Source organism: Heterodontus francisci, chromosome 40, assembly GCF_036365525.1.
Source record: "Heterodontus francisci isolate sHetFra1 chromosome 40, sHetFra1.hap1, whole genome shotgun sequence".
In the NCBI taxonomy this organism is placed as follows: Eukaryota; Metazoa; Chordata; class Chondrichthyes; order Heterodontiformes; family Heterodontidae; genus Heterodontus; species Heterodontus francisci.
Genome location: NC_090410.1, coordinates 34,078,822 through 34,100,958, shown reverse-complemented (window position 1 = coordinate 34,100,958; position 22,137 = coordinate 34,078,822).

Below are 22,137 nucleotides of genomic sequence, written 5' to 3'. Positions count from 1 at the left end.
CAAACCTCTGAGATATCTGCACTCCTCTAATTCTGGCCTCTTGAGCATCGTCGATTTTAATCGCTCCACCATCGGTGGCCGTGTCTTCAACTGCCTGGGCTCTAAGCTGTGGAATTCCCTCCCTAAACCTCTCCGCCTCTCGACCTCACTTTCCTCCTTTCAGACATTCCTCAAAACCTGTCTCTTTGTTCAAGATTTTGGTCTTCTGCCCTAAAATGTCCTTATGTGGCTCAGTGTCAAATTTTGTTTTTTAACCCCCCTGTCAAGCGACTTGGGATATTTTATTATGTTAAAGGTGCTATATAAATATAAGTTGTTGTTGTTTGTGCTTTCACTATAACAGTTTCCTGACAACACGCAGCCTGCCTCAAGGCATGAACAACAATTTGAACAACAATTAGTTTCCAATTGGAATAGATTGATTTTTCACTGTGTTCTGTTAACATGTGCAGCAGAGACCAGACATTGATGCAGCCACAACTCAGTGTACTAACCACTGTGTGATCACGGTGCTACACATCAGCTGTGGGAGTTGTGCACAAACCAAAGCAATATCACAAATGACATTACTGAGAAACACACATCTTAAAAGGCAACTTAATGAAAGCCAAGAGCTGTCCAGGTGATGAATACTCAGTGAATATTCAGTGACTGATTAATACCATCCCACGGATCTGTCCAGATTTTTTTTTTATTCTTTCACAATTTGTTGCTCATCTCTAATTTCCCTTCACAACTGAGTGTCTTACTAAACTATTTCAGAGCACAATGAAGAATCAACCCTATTGCTGTGGGTCTGGAGTTACATATCGGCCAGACCAGGTATGGATGGCAGATTTCCTTCCCTGAAGGATATTAGCGAATCAGATGGATTTTACAAAAATCAATGAGAACTTCATGGTATCATTCCTGAAACCAGCATTTACATTGTTTTTTTTTAATTTAATCAAATTCAATCAGCTGCAGCAGTGGGTTTTGAACCGATTTCCCCAGGTTATTATCCTGGAACACCAGGTTACTAGCTACGTGACATTAACACTATGCCACTGTACATTACCACAACCAGATAAATGGCTGCAGCAAGCACAACATTTATTTGAATTTCAATGACGAGCTGGTTGACACTCTCTAACTTTTTTGAAATGTCTGTCCAATGATTTCAGTGACCTTTATTCTGAAGGCTCTGATCGCAGCACTGTGCTAAAACAAAAATGAATGTTAAACTGACTGTACGTACCGACAGCCGAGACTTCACAAACTGAATAGCTACTTCATGCTTTTCCAAATTATTCAGCTGTAATCTTGTTCAAAACTATATTTTTTTGATTTTATCAATGATAAGCTATTGTACTGAGTCTGATAACCATACAATTGATATAATATTATTTTGCACTGTCTCGTGTTTAACTTTAGTCTGTTTACTTTCCAACTCCCTAAATAAAATCCAAAAACCTTAGAATTGCAGACAGTGCTGAGTTGTAATAGAAGCTTCTCAATAGAATCAACCCTTCATCGGAGTTGAGCAAGTTTGAATTATCTATTAATTCAAATTAAAATAATTTGAAAACCCATCCAATGCTGTTTCATGAACATTTTTATGGAAGTAAACCAGCCCCCAGCTTAGTGCTGAAGTTGAAGATACTGAGACTCAGTGCCTTGATTCCAGTGTCATTTGGCCTCAATTGGTTCTCTTCAGCAAGGGAAGTTGGGCAGCCTGGTCTGTATTCCTCCCAGTTCCAGACAAAAAAGGTAGGAATGCGAGGCTCTGGTGGAGAAAAACAGACAGCTATCCCCTAAATTAAACTACAGAGAATCATCCAACTCCTTGAGAAAATCTAATGACAGACAGGGATGAGCAAAAAAGCTCTTGCTTCAGACTGTGAAGCAACTTCTACTCCGACTATGCTGGGCAACCAAATAAGGATAATTTTATGTCAATGTAATTATATTGACCCATTACACAGGTTCCTTTGCAGTTGTTTAATATTTAACTTTGTGCCACACAGATTAAATAACAAGTTTCAAAAGGGAATTGGATAAATGCTTGAAAAAGAGAAATGTGCAGGCTGATGGGGAAGGAGCAGAGGAGTGGGACTTATTGGATAGTTCTTTAAAAGAGCCAGCACAGACATGATGGGCAGAATGACCTCCTTCTGTGCTGTAAGATTGTATGGCACACTCAATCCCCTGGTGGGCTTCAAAATGTTGCCATCGGCACTTAAAATACCCAACTGTCCTGCTCTGCATCCTTCCCCGTCTCCAACACATTTATTGACCTATCAGATCCTGGTTTTCTGTGGTTACCTACCACTGGGACTCTTGTCTGTGAGAAATGATTTACGCAGCAAAATTCCAGGGGCTGTAATGAAAAGCTTTTGTTGTCATTGAAATTTAATTTCACATAAACTGTCTGTTGTATAATCTTTTGGAGTTAGCATATTCTGTCTCCTTGTAAGATTTTTAACAGTCTTTGTCCTTTCAGGAGTTATAGGAGTAGTGAGTGATGCAGACACAGTACCAACAAATCAGCTCGAAGCCTTGAAAGCTGCTATGGACAAGCTGATGGGCAGTGAATGTCTATTTTATTTCCCTTTTGGTCCAAACCTTTACATGAAAAGGTAGACAGGCAATGGCTAGCATTTAAAGAACTAATACATGCTTTACAACAACTATACATTCCATTGAACACAAAAACCCGACAGGAAAAATGATCCAAACCGTGGCTAACAAGTAAATTAAATATTGCATGAGGCCAAAGGAAGAGGCTTATAACATTGCCAAAAAAGTAGTAAGCCTGAAGATTGGAGGCATTTTAGAATTCATCAAAGGAGGACCAAGAAACTGATAAAGAAAGGGAAAATAGAATATGCAAGTAAACTAATGAGGAACATAAAAATGGACTGTAAAAGTTTTTATATGTACGTAAAAAGGAAAAGATTAACAAAGAAAAATGTCAGCCCATTACAGGGAGAGACAGGAAAATTTATAATGGGCAATAAGGAAATGGCAAAGAAACTAAACAAATACTTTGTGTCTGTCTTCACGGAGGAAAATATAAAAAGCCTCCCAGAAATTCTGCAGAGCCAAGGTACTAGTGAGAATGGGGAACTGAAAAAAAGCATATTCGTAAAAAAATGTACTGGAGAAACTAATGGGACTGAAAATTTGTAAATCCTCTGGACTTGATGATCGACATCCCAGAGTGTTGAAAGAGGTGGCTGAAGAGATAGTGGATGTGTTGGTGATCATCTTCCAAAATTCTATAGATTTTGGAACAGTTCTTGCAGATTGGAAGGCAGCAAATGCAACGCCACTATTTAAGAAAGGAGGGAGAGAGAAAACCAGGAACTACAGACCTGTGAGCCTGATGTCAGTAGTAGGGAAAATGCTTGAATCTATAGTAAAGGTTGTGCTAACAGGACACTTAGAAAATAGTAGTGAGATTGGGAAGTGTCAACATGGATTTATAGATCAGGCAGCCTGATATCTGTAAGGGGGAAAATTCCAGAGTCCATTATCAAAGATTTTATAGCAGAGCACTTAGAGAACAGTGGTAGAATCGGGAAGAGTCAACATGGATTTCCGAAAGGGAAATCATGCTTGACAAATCTACTAGAATTCTTCGAGGATGTAACTAGTAGAGTTGATGAGGGGGAGCCAGTGGATGTGGTTTATTTGGACTTTCAGAAGACTTTCGACAAAGTCCCACATAAGAGATTAGCGTGTAATAGTAAAGCGCATGGGATTGGGGGTGACGTATTGCGATGGATAGAAAGTTGGTTGGCGGACAGGAAACAAAGAGTAGGGATAAGTGGGTCTTTTTCCGAATGGCAGGCAGTGACTAGTGGGGTACCGCAGGGATCCAGTTATTCACAATATACATTAATGATTTAGATGAGGGAACTAAATGTAATATCTCTACATTTGCAGATGGCACAAAACTGGGTGGGAGGGTGAGTTGTGAATAGGATGCAGAGAGGCTTCAGGGTGATTTGGACAAGTTGAGTGAGTGGGCTAATGCATGGCAGATGCAGTATAATGTGGATAAATGTGAGGTTATCCACTTTAGTAGCAAAAACTGGAAGGCAATAGGGGTAATGGAGGAGTGGACCAGGGTGTCGCGGACGAAATGATCCCTTCGGAATGCTGAAAGGGGAAGGGAGGGGAAGATGCATTTGGTAGGTGGCTGGAGGTGGTGGAAATGGCGGAGGATGATCCTTTGGATATGGAGGCTGATGGGGTGGAAAATGAGGACAAGGGGAATCCTGTCACTGTTCTAGGAGGGAGGGGAAGGGGTGAGTGTAGAGGTGCAGGAAATGGGCCAGACACAGTTGATGGCATTGTCATACACAGTGGGGGGAATCCTCGGTTGAGGAAAAAGAAAGACATATCAGAAGTGCTGTCGTGGAAGGTAGCATCATCAGAGCAGATGCGTCGGAGATGGAGAAAAAGGAAGAATGGAATGGAGTGTTTACAGGAGGCAGGGTGTGAAGAAGTGTAGTCGAGTTAGCTGTGGGAGTCGGTGGGCTTATAATGGATATTAGTAGACAGCCTATCCCCAGAGATGGAGACAGAGAAGTCGAGGAAGGGAAGGGAGGTGCCAGAGATGGACCATGTAAAGATGAGAGAAGGGTGGAAATTAGAAACAAAGTTGATAAAGTTTTCCAGTTCCGGGCGGGAGCAGGAAACGGCACCGATACAGTCATCAATGTCCCGGAAGACGAGTTGTGGGAGGAGCCTGAGTAGGACTGGAACAAGGAATGTTCGACGTATCTCACAAAAAGACAGGCATAACTAGGTCCCATGTGGGTACCTACAGCAACACCATTCACTTGAAGGAAGTGAGTGGAGTTGAAGTAGAAGTTGTTCAATGTGAGAACAAGTTCAGGCAGACGGAGGAGGTTGGTGGTGGATGGGGACTGTTTGGGCCTCTCGTCAGGGAAGAATTGGAGTGCCCTCAAACCATCCTGGTGGGGGATGGAGGAGTAGAGAGATTGGATGTCCATAGCGAAGAGGAGGTGGTTGGGGCCAAGAAACTGGAAATTGTCAGATTGATGTATGGTGTCACAAGAGTCATGGATGTAGGTGGGAAGAAGCTGGACCAGCGGAGAAAAGATGGAGTCAAGATAGGAAGAAATATGTTCAGTGGGGCAGGAGCAGGCTGACACAATGGGTCTGCCGGGAAGGAGGTAGAAGCAGGCTGACCGGGGTTGCGGGACTATGAGGTTGGAAGCTGTGGAGGGAAGATCTCCAGAAGAGATGAGGTCAGTGACAGTCCTGTGGACAGTCGCTTGATGTTCGGTGTTGGGGTCATGGTCCAGGGGGAGGTGGGAAGAAGGATCTGAAATTTGGCATTGAGCCTCTACAAGGTAGAGGTCGGAACACCATACAACAACAACACCACCCTTGTCTCTCGAAAATACTCCCTTTCAGGATCAATCTCATGAAGTGATCATTGTTGATGAATATACAGCAAGCAAACATGAATCTGGAGCCCCCTGAATGACAATGACAATGACCTAAACAAGGTCAAAGTACCATCATGGAAGAGCAGTTAGTTAATGACTGACCAATCTGATGAATAGAATGGGGTTTTACCTAATATCGCACAGAACCAAGCTGGGAAAGGTGTATAAAATAAGAACTTGTAAGACCCCAAAAGCACGCATCATCATCCAAACGAAGACAGAAGATAGACTTCAATCAATAGACAAGGCATCGCAGTTAACTGGAGGTTGAGGACCGGTGTTCCATCGTGAACACAACTGCTCACCACTGCCCTTTGCTAAGTTACACGATTTTGTGCTTATTGTAGAAAACACAATAAAGTCTGTGAAGCTTGTGAAAAACTACTCGTACCCGTGTGGTTTTGCAACTAGTCTGAGCTGTAAGTCCCTTTTAGATCTGCTCTCCCAACTTCGACTGTAGTTGTAATTGACCCAAGTCTTACATTTAAATTAAAGCAAACTCCAGATCTTACAAGTGATGCCGAAACCCGGGACTTTGACAAGTACATAAACCGAGGGAGTTAAAGCATGTTTCACAAATGTTTGGTCAGTGATAATTCTTACGGGGATAATCTCTTTGGAAGGGTGGTAGATTAAACTGACCCAGTGGTGTCTCTTTAAAGTACAAGCTATGTAGTGAAAGGCCAGTGTAAAGAATTGTTTCCAGGATACATATATAAAGTTAGTCACTAAATATAACACAGACAGTATCCAATCCCTGTGAGAAGAGTACACACAAAAACATGAGTGCGTTCCGTTCAGAAGGCTTTTGTTAAAGTCCCCCACAGGAGGTTAGTTCAATAAATTAAAGCACATGGGATAGAAGGTAATATACTGGCATAGATTAAGGATTGATTAACAGGCAGAAAGCAGAGTTGAGGATTAAACGGGTCATTCTCGCATTGGCAGTCTGTGACTAGTGGGTATTGCAAGGATCAAAACTTGGGCACCAGCTTTTCACAATATATATCAATGATTTGGATGTGGGGACCAAATGTAATATTTCCAATGTCCCGGCATCCACTGCACTCTGGGGTAGTGAATTCCACAGACTCACAACCCTTTGAGAGAAATAATTTCTCCTCGTCTCTGTTTTAAATCTGCTACCCCTTTTCCTAAAACTATGACCTCTCGTTCTAGATTGCCCCACAAGAGGAAACCTCCTCTCTACGTCTACTTTGTCAATCCCCTTAATCATCTTGTATAACTCAATTAGATCTCCTCTCATTTTTCTAAACTCTCGAGAGTTAAAGGTCTAAACTGCTCAATTTCTCTTCATAAGACAAACCCCTCATCCCTGGAATCAATCTCGTGAATCTTCTCTGAACTGCCTCCAATGCAAACCCCTCATCGCTCCTCAAGTAAGGGGACCAAAACTGTACGCAATACTCCAGGTGCGGTCTCACTAATGCCTTGTACAGTTGCAGCACTTCCCTACTTTTATATTCTATTCTTTTAGCAATAAATGCCAAAATTCCATTTGCCTTCCTTATTACACCTGCTCTACCTGCATCCTCGCTTTCTGCAATTCATGCACAAGGACACCCAGATCCCTCTGCACCAAAGCACTCTGAAGTTTCTTTCCTTTAAGATAATAATTTGCCTTTCTATTCTTCCGACCAAAATGGATAACCTCGCACTTATCCACGTTGAACTCCATCTGCCAAATTTTGGCCCATTCACCTAACCTATCCATATCCATCTGTAAATTTCTTATTTCTTTATTGCAACTTACTATCCCACCTATTTTAGTGTCATCTGCAAGTTTGGCTATAGTACCTTCTATCCTTACATCCAAGTCATTAATATAGATTGTAAATAGTTGGGTCCCAAGGACCGAACCCTGTGGCACCCCACTAGTTACATCTTGCCAACCAGAAAAAGACCCATTTATCCCAACTCTCTGTTTTCTGTTGGTTAGCCAATCCTCTATCCAAGCTAATAAATTGCCCCGAACCTCATGTGATCCTTCCTTGTGTATTAAACTTCTGTGCGGAACCTTATCAAATGCCTTCTGGAAGTCCAGATATACTACATCTACAGGATCTCCATTATCCACTTTGCTTGTCACAGCTTTGAAGAACTCTAGCGAATTAGTCAAACACAATTTACCCTTCATAAAACCATGCTGACTCTGATGGATTGCGTTTTGACTTTCTAAATGTCCTGTTATTACTTCCTTAATAATGGATTCTAACAATTTCCCAATGACAGATGTTAAACTAATGTGTCTCAGACAGATTTGTTGGAGGGATGCTGTCAAATTCCTTTGACACCCCAGGGTAAGAAAAATTAGCTTCTGTTACACCGGACAGGGTTTTCCGGTGTCAAGTGATACCACATTGTTTAAGGAGTACCCGAGAAACTTCTCAGAGAATAGTGAACCCAGTAATGGTCAGTGCTCCTAGCTGTGCAGTTCACCTGGCTGAGGTGATGGACAAGAGTGACACTTGGAAGGAAAACATAAAACAATTGGAACACTATGCTTGGAAATTTGAAATGGGTTAATTAGGACAACCTTGCGAAAATTTAAAGCCGAAATGTTCTGGTGGAACTTGTTGCTGTGGCCGTAACATTTTAGAGAAGTGTATGCCTGTAAATGCAAAAAAAAATGGTTACGTTTTTTTTTTCAAATTTTATTTTTACCCATTGTAATGAAACACATTATGGCGTTTCATTCAACCAGGAGCGGAAGTGTTATGATCCTGTAGATTTTTCGGGAAGACTGCAGTGTGCCTTTAAGGCTGGAAAAAAAGCAGTCCTGCTTTAAGGCAGCAAACTCTAAAGTCTGAGTCAAAGGGTACATTCTCGTTGCCCAGGATACAGCTATTCGGAGACCGCGATTCAAAGGGTGCATCCTGGTTGCCTTGGATATAGCCACTCGGACTGAACATCGAGAGATACTTTATTACAATTTAATTTTGAACTGGCTTATACTGGAAACAGACTGTTCTAACTCAGAGGAAACAGCCAGACAGCTGTGTGTTAGCACTTGAAAAGATAACTCTCAGACCATTTAAACTGAAGGAAAAAAATTTAGTCTGTTTATTTATTACTCTCTCTCAAAATTCTAAAAAGTCAAGCCAAAACAGAGATCTCTGATAATTTAAACTGAAGGAAGGGAAGTTAGACTGTGACAATCTTTTATCCCTCAAAAATTCTAAAGCCAAATTGATTCATTAAAAAGTGTTTGCAAGTTATTAATTGTTGAAATTCATGGCTGGAGAAGGGAAGCAACAATTTTGACTTCTGGATTAGACTACAGCTGAAGAAGCTTTTTTCCCCATTGGACGGTTATAAGGACTTCAAGCAACCTTAGCCTGTTCCACATCCGGCAGGAGCATAAATCTGCAAGAACTCTAATTGTTTCTATTTTTAAATGTTGTTTATATCTTAGTAGTGTTTAAGAATTTAGTTTTTCTAATTAAACAGTTAATTTGTTGATTTAAAGGCACCTGATTTGGTTAGCCTCATTCAGGGGTTAATAGATGGTACAATTTGGCTGGGTCTTTCTTTAAGTTGGAAAGTTTAAAATGATATGTTCGGCGATCTGTGGACGGACGGGATTGAATTGACAGTGCATTTCTCCCACCACAATCAGAATTGTATATTTTGATTGGGGGCTTTGACTGCAGCAGTCGGTCGTAACTGTGTACCTAACTGCAGCAGTTCAAGAAGGAAGCTCAGCAACACCTTCTCAAGGCCAATTAGGGATGGGCAATAAATGCTGTCCTAGCCAGCAATGTCCATGTCTCCCGAATGAATAAATCTGACCTAATATCTGCTTATGTGGCTCGTGTTAATTGTTCTTTTAAATGATCCTCTGCAGCGCCTTTTGACGTAATATGTTAAAGGCACTATACAAATATAAATTGCTTATAGACAGTCATTTTATCATTCCGTACAGAAGGAGTCTGTGCTGTCTCCTTGAAAGAGAGATTCAATTATTATCTCTCTGCTGCTATTCCCCCATCGCCATGCAAGTATCTCCTTTTCAATATTTTTCCACTTCCTTCAGAAAGTTGCTATTGGATCTGCTTCCCACTTTCTCAGATACTGCAGTCCAGCTCACAGCAAATCACTGCATCAAATTTGTCCACATATTCTCCCTGGTCAGTTTGCCAATTGTCTTAAATCTGTATCATCCGGTTATTGACTTTCCAACAGCATTGAATAAATATTTTGTGTCTGTCTTCACAGGAGAAGACACAGGTTCCATTCCAGAAAAAGGCAGTAACCTAGGGGCAACATAGAGTGAGGAAATTAACGATATTGATATCAACCAAGAAAAAGTATTGGAGAAACTTGAGGGACTAAAATCTGACAAGTCCCCGGGAACAGACGACCTGCATCCGAGGGTTCTAAAAGAGATAGCTGCAGTGATAGTAGATGTGCTGGCTATGATTTTCCAGAATTCCTTTAATTTAAAAATGATCCCGTCAGATTGGAAGTTGGCAAAGTCTCAACATTGCAATTGGAAAAGCATAGAATGATTTGAACATGTCAGCATGGTTATACAAATGAGATTTTTGAGGATGTAACAGTAGGGTAGATAAAGGGGAAACAGTAGATGTAGTATACTTGGATTTTAAAAAAGGCATTCGATGAGGTGCCACATTAAAGATTAATAGGCAAGATAAGGGCTCATGGTAATATATTCATGTGGGCAGAAGATTGGTTAACAGACAGGAAGCAGAAAGTGGGCAATAGTACTGGTGCCTCAGCTATTTACACTCTATATTAATGACTTGGATGAAGAGATAGAGAGTAATGTATGTAAGTTTGCTGATATAAAGCTCGGTGGAAAGGTAAGTTGCAGGGAGGATGTAAAGAGGCTGCAAAGAGATATAGATAGGCTAAGTGAGTGGGCAAAAAGATAGCAAATGGAGTATAATGTAGGGAAGTGTGAAGTTGTTCACTTTGGTTGTAAAAGTAGGAAGGCAGAATATTTTTTTAACAGTGTGAAATGCTAAGTGTTGATGTTCAGAGAGACTTCGGGGTACTAATACAAGGAACGCACAAAGTTAACGTGCAGATGCAGCAGACTATTAGGAAGGCAAATGGCATGTTGGCCTTTATTGCAATGGGATTGGAGTACAGGAATAAAGAAGCCTTACTAAAACTGTCAGGGCTTTGGTGAGACCGCACCTGGAATACTGTGTGCAGTTCTGATCTCCACATTTAACAAAGGATTATACATGCATGGAGGCAGTGCAGCGAAGATTTACTAAATTGGTCCCTGTGTTGAGGGGGTTGTCCTATGATGAAAGGCTGAGTAAATTGGATCGATATTCTCTGGAGTTCAGAAGAATGAGAGGCGATCTAATTGAGACATACAAGATTCTGAAAGGGCTTGATAGGGTAGAAGCTGTGAGATCATTCCCACTGGTCAGGGAATTTAGAACATGGGGACACAGTCTCAGGATAAGGGGTCAATCGTTCAGGACTGAGATGAGGAGAAATTACTTCACTCAAAGGGTTGTGAATCTTTGGAATTCTCCACTCCAGAAGGTTGTGGATGCTCCATAGTGGAATACATTTAAGGCTGGGATAGATAGATTTTTGATCTCACAGGGAATCAAGGGATATGGGGAATGGGCAGGAAAGTGGAATTGAAGCCCAAGATCAGCTATGATCATATTGAATGGCTGAGCAGGCTCAATGGGCCATATGGTCTACTTCTGCTCCTATTTCTTGTGCTGTTGCCAGTGGAAACAGTTTCTCCCTCTCTATTCTGTCAAAATCCCTCATGATTTTGAGCCTTTCTGTTCAATCTACACTAACCATTTTCTGTTCTTTGGAGAACCATCCCAGTTTCTCTAGTCATTCCACATAACTGAGATCCCTGGTTAAAATTCAGGAACTAGGTCTTTGTCTGGTGGGGATCCCTGGAAATGTGAATTATTGGCACTCTGCCTCTGGAATTGAGAAAATAAAATATAAGAAACACTTGAGAGTGAATTCTTTCCAGGGATTCTCTGGAACAGTTAGTAATTGTGGATAGCTTCCCAGGAATTGTGCCAACATCTCCAGTAAGTCCGATGTAATTGTAAATATTTATTCCGTTACCAGTGATTGCATCACCATTTATAGAGATGGGGCTATTGGAATTTAATCACACGGATCTCTGGATGGGAATCAATACTTGTGGGGAATCCTCAGGAATGTTTCAATATTTAGAGCAGCTACATGGCCACATATAACTCTGTGTAGGGTCAATGGTTGTGTATTTCTTGGAGTGATTGCAGATCACGTGTGCACAATCTTTAGGGTCTGGGATTGTGACAGAATTTTAAGGGCTATGGAAATAGAATGATATTTGACCCAGAAATGAGTAAAGAATATTCTCAGGGGTGAAACCACATGGTTTGGTCTCACTGGCTGAGTAAAGTCCACCTTGTGAATTGGATAGAAATTCTCTGAAGTGACAGAACACATTATATCACAGAAATATCGGGAAAACTGTGAATAAATCTGTTCTCACTGCACCCAATGCTGTCAGATTGTGGATTTCACCAAGTCTGTTCTTTCCTGGACTCTGGGGAGATTCACTTTCCAAAGTGCAATATCTGGCTAAATATAATTTATGATATTACAATGTGTTGTGTAAAAGACATTAACGGAATCTTTTTGTTCAGTCACTGTAAGTAATGTCAGTCTCCTTGTCTCATAATTATGTCAATGGAGATTTCTCCTGCCTTACATAAGGGTCTTCGCTCAGTTAAAGAGTCACCAAGAGTTTGGTCTCCAGCACAAATCGGGATCAATGTTCTGCAGAAATGGAAAGAATGAATCAGATTTATTCACTCGAATATTTGGTCATTGTGAGACTTGATGACATACAGGAGATTTATTATTCCACCCTCGCTGTTATTAGTGTCCCTGGTAAGTTTTATGCCTCGGAATTAATACTGTAAGCATGCAGACTCGATTCCTAACTGTGTCAGGGGGCTTCGGTGTTCGTTGTAAGTAACCATATTTCTATTTCATTATGTAAATGATATATAACTGTAAGCACTGTCTTCATTCTGCAAGTTTTCACATCCAACAATTCTATGTATTCTGTTTATTCTCCTTGCTGTGTGACTGAAAGTACATTGTTCCCTCGACAATGTTACTGGGTGATTTATTTGATGAACAGTCTGCTCTCTCTGCATTGAGTCCTGGGAGTAGATTTTACTCTTTACCATCTGGGTGTTAAACAGCACCTGAAGAGGGCAGTGCAATAAAAAGTGATGAAGAAGGATTGCACGTCCTTTACAGAACCAGCCTGATATTCATTGCACTGAGTTTAAGAGGAGGATAATCAGGCGGGTTTTCTTCCTGGTGAAGGGTCTGTTCCCCCACCCTGATTATCATTGTGCACACCAGGCAGGAGCTGCTTAATTGATATATGGTGCAGACATGGCTTTAAGGATAATTTAAGGTCTGCTGGATAAGATTAATGATACAGAGTTGCAATTGGTGATAAATCATTCCACCTGATTTTAATTCTGATTGATTGTAAATGGAGTAATGTGTGAAGTAGATTCCTTTCTCATTTTATTGATTTATATTCCCTCAGCTAAGTGGAAATCTGTTCAGTTTAGTTCAGAGATACAGCACTGAAAAAGGCCCTTTGGCCCACCGAGTACGTGCCGACCATCAACCACCCATCCATACTAATCCTACACTAATTTCACATTCCCACCACATCCCCACCCGTCCCCATATTTTTCCCTACCACCTACCTATACTCGGGGCAATTGCTAATGGCCAATTTACCTATCAACCTGCAAGTCTTTGGCATGTGGGAGGAAACCCACGCAAACTGAGGGAGAACCTGCAAACTCCACACAGGCAGCACCCGGGTCCCTGGAGCTGTGAGGCTGCAGTGCTAACCACTGCGCCACTGTGCCACCCTCACTCACAAGTGGAAAGCGCCAGAGTAATATTGTCCCACTTCCATCCTGATACATTCTCAAACCCGAGGGAGCAGATCTCAGCATCAGTTACAGCATCAGCCCCTTGATAGTGACTGTTCATCAGAATAGCTTTGTAATATAAGGAGAGCTTAAAGGAATGGTGGCAGAGAGGGTACTGGTTCAAATTGGCACTGGGAAATTAAAAATATGCAATTGAGGGAGTGTTACTATAAGTGTAATGAGAGTATTAGTACAGAGCAGGGCTAGAGGTAGTAATTGCAATTGATAGTATAAGCAGACTACTAAATAGATTATTCAAAAAGGGAATAGAGGGTTTTTGTTTAGATCCTTGATGGGCAGCTGCGACCTTTTGCTTACAATTCCTGTTCCATTTGGAATCTTCAGGACACTTCCTGTGTCTTGGGCGATCATGTATGTTGGAAATGTCTCCAGCTGCTTCAGCTCACGCTCAGGATTTCGAAGAGCATCAGGGAGCAGGAGAGTTTCCTGGATTATATGTTGCAGGAGCTGGTCACCCCACAGGCAGTAGGAGTTCACAATAGCAGGTGGGTGGCCATCTGGAAGATTAGGAAGAGGCAGGAAGTGCAGGAGTCTTCAGCATGCGTGCTACTCACAAACTGATACTCAGCTTTGGAGTCTGCTGGTGATGACATCTTGAAGGAGTGTAGTCCCAGCCATGGCACCAATGAGCATGGGACAGTACAGGAGGGCGAAACAAAGTGCAGGAATGTAGTTGTTATCGGTAATTCCATAGTCGGGGGACAGATAGGCAGTTTATTGTGTGTTGCCTCCCTGATGCCAGGATAAAGGACATCACAGGATATTCCGCAGGGGGAAGGGAGTGAGCCAGAATTTTGGTGCACATTGGTATCAACAACATAGCATCGGCAGATATTGAGGTCCTCCATTCTGCTTTTCAGAAGCTAGGGAGGAAATTAAATAGTAGGACCTTGAAAGGTAGTAATCTCTAGATTACTCCCAGTACCATGGACTAGCTAGAGTAGAAATAAGAAGATAGGGAGGATCAATGCGTGGCTTGAAGCATGGTGCAGAAAGAAGGCTTCAGATTCTTGGGACATTGGGAGTAGTTCACGGGCAGAAGGCACCAGTTCAAAAGAGATAGGTTGTGCCTCAACAGGACTGGGACCAATGCCCTCATGGGGAGATTCACTAGTGTAGTTGGGGATGGTGAGAGCTGATCCACTGGCTGAGTCCATAGGGTCAGCAGTGGGAGGGGTAAGTTGAACGAGAAAGATATTGGAAGATTAGCCCTCAGCAGATGCACTGGGTGGGAGATTTGGTGAAAGATTAGGATGGGGCAATTGGGATTGATGCTTGTAATGAGCGATCGCCGAGTGCCTCGATGACCACTGTGGAGGATGCTGAGAGAGATAAAGTGGAAAGCTGTAGATTTATCCAATAAAACAGAGACAGAGGGAGTGATCACAGGAGATGTTCCATATTAGTTTAATTTTATTCTAAATGTATGATTAGTGTAAATGATTTTCTTCATACGGCAGTTGCTCTACGTTTACAAAAGGTACCTTACATTAAATGCAAACTCAATCAAATCATCTCAGGTTGTCTTTATAACAACTTGAATACAGAGACTGAGTGGAGAGAGGCTGGGTTCACGTGTGGTTTATGTGTGAAAATCTTCCATTTTCCTCATTATTTTATAATCTTAGAAAGTACAGTGAAGGGATATTTCACCCCATTCTTCGGTTCCTCTCTAAACTTACTCTGGGTCACAGCATAAATAAAAGTGTTTGTGCAGCAACTCAGGAGCTGAAGCATAAACCCAAGTCGTTTCACAACGAGTGATACACCATCAGAATCAATCAGGCCCAACAGAGTAATTCTAGTCTGCATCACAGTCACCAGGAACAGAACCCATAGAAGGATAACATTCCCCGATATTATAAAAAGTGAAGTGATTGATTTTCTTCTGTTCACTGTCTCTGGATCACTGTGACTCTCCCCACTGACCCGGTCCCGAAGTCTCTTGCGAATGCTGATGGTCACTAGAATGTGTCTGACAGGTAAAACGTTGAGCATCAGAATCAGAATAAATGGTACACACGGGGTGAAAATATAATGTAGAAATTCAATTGCTGTCCATACTGGTGAAAGCAGAACACTCCAGGGAATAATGCAGAACCAGGGGGCTCGAAAACGGATATAGCTGCTTGAAAGCATAAAGTACCAGAAAATATTCTTCACACAGAACAACACAGACATTGTTCCAATAATCACAGCTGCTGATTTCTCAGTGCAATATTTAGTTTTCAGTTTCTGGCAGCAAATGGCCACAAATCGACAAAAGGTGAAAGCGACAGTGAACCAGACAGAACAGTCCGTTGATTTATAAAGTAGGACAGCGTGGATATTACACACTGGAATATCAAACACAAAGTGAAACATTTTACGATAACTAATGGGAATTTGCCTCAGTATCAGATCGAAGATAATGACCAGTAGATCAGCCGTTGCCATGGTCACCAAGTAACGAGTGACACATTTGGAGAGACCACACTTTCCCCGAGATAGGATCACAATCGTCACTAAGTTAACTGTAAGGAAGAGGAAAAACAGGGACATAATACATCAGGATGGGAGCTGGAATATCAATATGGTGGATCCATGGGTAGAATAAACTGAAAGCTCACTACATCCCACGATGGAATACAATGTGATAGAAATTTATGACAGAGATAAGGCTTCACACCAACTATCAGTCATGATTTGAGTAATACATGTCTGAAGAATTGGATGAATAGACATGAAAAATAAAATGCTTATGTTCATTCATAAATGTGCAGTGTTAAAATATGGTCTCCACTGCTGCACAGAGAGTAAACACACTGACTGGTGCCGTGCAAAACCAAAGAGAACAGTTCTCAGCTGGGTCAGTTACAATAGGAATCAGTTCCCAGGGGATCTGGTGGGGAAATTACCAGGATCCCTCTCCTGGTCAGTGACCCTTGGACATGCTGAGGTTTTAATCCCCCGGCTTCTGCTGCTGATCCATGACCGTGGGATATGATGCAGTTTGGGTTCCTGTTTCAGATTTTTTACATTTAATCTCTGGCACGACCCCAATCCACCTGTTTTTGTGAATTAAGATTCAACCTTTTGATGATTTGGCCAAGTTGGATATATAGCTCTCAAATTCATTATTGTGTTATCTAAGTTATTTATAAATATCATAAATAGTTGAGGCATCAGAACAGATCATCTTGGCACATTGCTAGTCACTTCCTTCCAATACAAGTACATTCTGATTATCCAAACTCTCTATGTTCTACTGCATAACCAATCTTCCAACCAGGTCAATCATTTGCCTGAAATTCCAGGAGCTTTATTTTTAACGAACAATCTCTTCTGTGGAACCTTATTGACTGCCTCTTGGAAGTCTATATAAACTACATCCATAGCCATTCCTTTGTCTGCTATTTTAGCTATCTCCTCAAAATAATCAATTCATTTCGTTAGATATAAATTGTTTTTTCAAAAATTCCATGCTGTTTCTTCCTAATTACCTCAAATTGCTCTAAGTGCTCAGTGACTCTGTCCTGAATTGTAGATTCCAATAATCTCCCCACAACAGATGTTGTACGAGCAGGTCTCGAATTTCTTGGATTCTCTCTCTCACCTTTCTTATTTGTTTTAATTTATTAATTTGTAATTTTCTAATCTAAACAGACAATTCCTGACTTGAGAGACATTTGGAAAATATTGACTAAAACATTTGCAATTTTCTCAAGTGCATTTTTAAAATCCAGTGGTGAAAACCATCAGGTTCTGGAGATCGTCAGTCTTTAGTGACATTATTTTTTCTAATATTCTTCTCTTGCTTCTGTTAATTTTAGTGAGTTCCAGTCCTTGATTCATTGTGGAGGTATATTATCCTCTTGCTCTACACAGTGGCGCAGTGGTTAGCACCGCAGCCTCACAGCTCCAGGGACCCGGGTTCAATTCTGGGTACTGCCTGTGCGGAGTTTGCAAGTTTTCCCTGTGACCGCGTGGGTTTTCGCCGGGTGCTCTGGTTTCCTCCCACCGCCAAAGACTTGCAGGTGATAGGTAAATTGGCCATTGTAAATTGCCCTTAGTGTAGGTAGGTGGTCGAGAATATGTGATTACTGTAGGGTTAGTATAAATGGGTCGTTGTTGGTCGGCACAGACTCGGTGGGTCGAAGGGCCTCTTTCAGTGCTGTATCTCAAAATAAAATAAAATTTAAAAAATACTGTGAAGACTGACACAAAGCAATTATGCAACAAGCCTGGAATTTCCTTATTTTCATTATCTTTCACATCACCTTTTAGCAGATTTTACTGTCCTTTTTATTCTTTCTTTTTATTCTTTATCTTTCTGCCATTTTCCTCGACTTACTCTATTCTTTTCACTTTTGTATGTTCTTTCATTTAGCTTTATGTTATCTGTACGGTCACAGTCCTAGGGGGAAAGTGTATATGGTGGTGGTGATGGGAGGGAAGCTCAAGACTTAGGGCTGGACATTCGAGGTGATCAGTGGGAGTGGACTGGGAATCTGTAACTATATCAAGGTGGATTTTTGAAGGATTCAGGGTGAGAGTCGGCAGTTGGACGGTGACGGGAATAGGGATGCGGGGGGAGGGATGGCCTGTATACATTGATGATGAGCTGGTCCATGGTAATTGGGGAGGTTCTATGGTCGCAGGGGGAAGGGTGAAGGTTGAGTTGGGTGGGTCAAGGGTAATGGGTGCAGGCTGGACGGTGGCAGGAGGAGGTTGGAAGGTGGGAAAACTTGTCTGGTATCACAGACGCAACATTTTCTGGAAGAAGAATGCAAACCACGTGTCCAATCAAGGAATGCAAGTCTATTGGGAGGAGACAAATGATGGTGGGTGGGATCTCCTGCTACATGCAAATGGAAGGCACATAACAGTGATCTGCTCATGACTTTCATGGTTCTGCTGAATGGCAGAAGAAGGATGGTTTTACAACACTCTTCTCATCTCAACAATTGAAAAGCTGCAAAGACAGGAGTCTCATACATGCAATTTGTCCTCTAACAAGTGAACAATTACAGAGGGAGAGACTGAGGAGGGATCCTGGCGATAACGGATGATGCCTCAACTGGAGCGGCAGGCAGCACAAGAGGGTGAGGCTGAACAGAATGAAGACATTCAGGAAAGGCATTATCAAAGACGGGCTCTGGTGTGTCATCGCATTCTCAGGACAAGGACACATGACCTTCAGATGTCAGAGAGACAATGCCAGTGAAGCATGAGGATGTGAATTGCAATGGTGACAGAAGTGTGTACGATCTTCAGCATTACCTGCAGCCAATTGTTTTCGTTGGAAACCCCGTGTCACTTACCCGCAAAGGTTACAATTGCACTCAATTTCTTTGCTACCTGGGATCAACAGGCGATATATGTGGCATCTCACAGTCTGCGACCCACAGTTGCATCAAAGAGATAACCAATGCCCTTATCAACGTGCCAATGATTTCATCTACTTATCTGTAGATGAGGACAACCAGGCAACAAGGTCTGCGGCCTTCAGCACCATCGCTGTCTTCCCGAGAGTGCAAGGGGTGATCAACTGTAATCATGTGGCCATTAGAGCACCCTGGAACCAGCCTGCTGTATTGGCTAATCGCAAAGGCTTCCACTCTTTAAACGTGCAACTGCTTTGCGACCACAGGAGAAGAATTGTTTGTGCACATTTCCCAGGGAGCTGTCATGACTCTTAGATTTTGAGGAACTCCGAGTTGTCAGCAGTTTTCAAGGAACCAGCCAATGTGGATGAATGGATCTTGGGTGACAAATGGTTAGTTGGCCTTTATTACAGGGAGAATTGAGTAAAGGGGTAAAGATGTCTTCCTGTAATTATATAGAGCCTTGGTGAGATCACACCTGGAGTATTGTGTGCAGTTTTGATCTCCTTACCTAAGGAAAGATATACTTACCATTGAGGGAGTGCAACGGAGGTTCACCAAACGAATTCCTGGGATGGAGGGAATGTCCTATGGTGAAAGATTAAATAGACTGCGCCTTTATTCGCTGGAGTTTAGAAGAATGAGAGGTGATTCTTACAGGGCTCGACATGGTAGATGCAGGAAGGATGCTTCCCCTGGCTGGCGAGTCCAGAACCAGGGGACACAGTCTCAGAATAAGGGACGGGCCATTTCAGACTGAAATGAGGAGGAATTTATTCACTCAGAAGGTGGTGAATCTTTGGAATTTTCTGCCCCAGAGGGCTCTGGAGGCTCAGTCATTGTGTATGTTCAAGACTGAGAGCGACAGATTGCTACATATTAAAAACATCAAGGGATAAGGGGCGAGTGCAGGAAAATGGTGTTGAAGTAGAAGATCCGCCATGATCTCATTGAATGGCAGAGCAGGCTTGAAGGGCTGAATGGCCTCCTCCTGCTCCTACTTCGTATGTTCTTATATTCTTCTGGCAAGGGTTACCCACTTTGTACATGGGCAATGATAACAGTACGTCATCCCCAAAGCACTGCTGAAGAGAGATACAACATCGCTCACACATCCACCAGAGCCATCATTGAGCACACCATCGGTATGCTGAATATGTAATTCCGTTGCCTTGATCGGTCTGGAAATTCTCTTCAGTACACGTCATAGAGGGAGTCACGAATAATCATTGTCTGTTCCGAGTTGCACAATCTTGCAATTAGACTTGGCAACATTCTGCAGGCGGAGGAACAGGAGGAACACCCGTCCTCTCAGATGAGGATGACTATGAAGAGAGTGAGGAGGAGGACAACAATGACAATAATACCATCATCGATATGAGGGCCATGGAGAGACATGCAAGGGATGTCAGAGAGAAATTAATGTTTGCACATTTCAGCCAACAATCGGCAACATCATCACGGAATGTTTGGAGGAGAAAGATAACAATTCCCCCAAAATTCCTTTTTGCATGAGGTCTTATTCATCTCTGCAATCGTAATGACACGTGGCTGCACTTTCATGTGATTGGTGTTTGAAATCATCCATGGGCTACGATGAATGCGACTACACACCAATGCAAGCAGCGTTAAGTTATTACCATAGAAAACAATAGTTAGGCATGACAGTATTGGGAATAGTTATTAATCATCAATAGGAAAGCAGACATCATTGAAGATTGAAGGCTAGAATTCCAATGAGATATGGACACAGGACATTTCCTGAGATACTTTGCAAGCATCATTGCATTCCTGCCATTGGCCTCTTTGTATCCATCTATAACCAAGCAAAACAGTACGAAGAGTGGATCAAATTGTGCAAGAAACAAAAATGTTTTGATGATCATTGCATTCGTTAACATTTCTACATCACCCATGTCACCTTCGTGCTCACAGCAGTTGCAATTTTCTTTTCCTGCTACTCTGTCTAGGTTCTACCCAGACATTAGCAGCTGAGGTGGAGGCAGTCTGCTTAGTGCGCTGCCTCATTGCTGTGGATGACCATGGTGGGTATCATCTGGAGGAATGGGGCCTTTATGGCTCCGTCGTACTGGGGGTCTGCAGTAATAGTGCGTGAATATTCCCCATGTGCTCGCCTGATGGAGGTAAGGGGGTCAATGTCCTTTCTTGGGGTTGTCCTGAGAGGAAGCCCTGGGGCAACTGGCACATGCTCCTCTTCCATCAGTATGCATGATGCCTGTCTTCCTGAGGGAAGGAGCACCTGGAGGGAGGTCCAGGTTCCTCGTCCCCATCTCGCTTAGACTCTGCTGCATGGAGACAATGGCAGTAGTGATGGAGTGCCGGTCAGAGTGGATATGGCTCAAGTGATCAACCAGACTCGCCACGGAGCTCACCAAACTCTGTGCTGAGGAAGTCGAACGCTCAAATGCCTGGGACATGGCAGACGTCATGGCTTACATGGACACCTCCATGGCACACACAAAGCCACGCATGACCTCAGGCATCTCTGACATTTTTCCCACATGGCTTTGCTGCATATCCAGCAGAGTTCACGTAGCAACAAAACAGAGGATCATCATGAACGTGGGGCTGAGCAGGGGCCTGGTGCCCAGCAATCCTCCGATTGTCAGGGGACCTGGATGGTACATGATCCCTCAGCTGCTGGGACGTGTCTGTGTCGTGCACACCAGCTTATCACCCAGATTCTCATGAAACCACTCCCCTCACCACTTCCACCCTCCCCCGGTCTCCCCTGTGGACCGTGTGGATGTATCTGCACTGGCTGAGGTGGAAGAAGAGGCAGGTGACGCTGCACCCTCTGGAGCATTGGCTTCTCTTCCTTCCCAGAGGAGGATTCCTGGGCCACACGGTGTTCTGCTACTCGAGTGTGGCCACCTGCAGTGGAGACACAAACAGAGGCATTTTAAACATGTGCTTCACATGAGTTCACACAATTTCCTTCAATTTCCACATGTATCTGCAGGAGCAGAGATGACACTTCATCCTATGCCTTGTGGCTCCTGCCTCACCATCTCCACTCGCCCTGCCTCCCTCCTCACGATCTCAGAGGCCTCCTCCTCAGCCGTGGTCAGCAGCTTGATGTCAGGGACCCCTCCTCCCATCTTCGCACGCTTGCACTGGTTGTGGCTTTGTTTCTCCTGGAACAGACAGTGCAGATTTAATGACATGGCAAATGATGCATCACAACCATTGCATACATGCATCAATATCATTCAAAGTACAAAGAACAAAGAACAGTACAGCACAGGAACTGGCCAT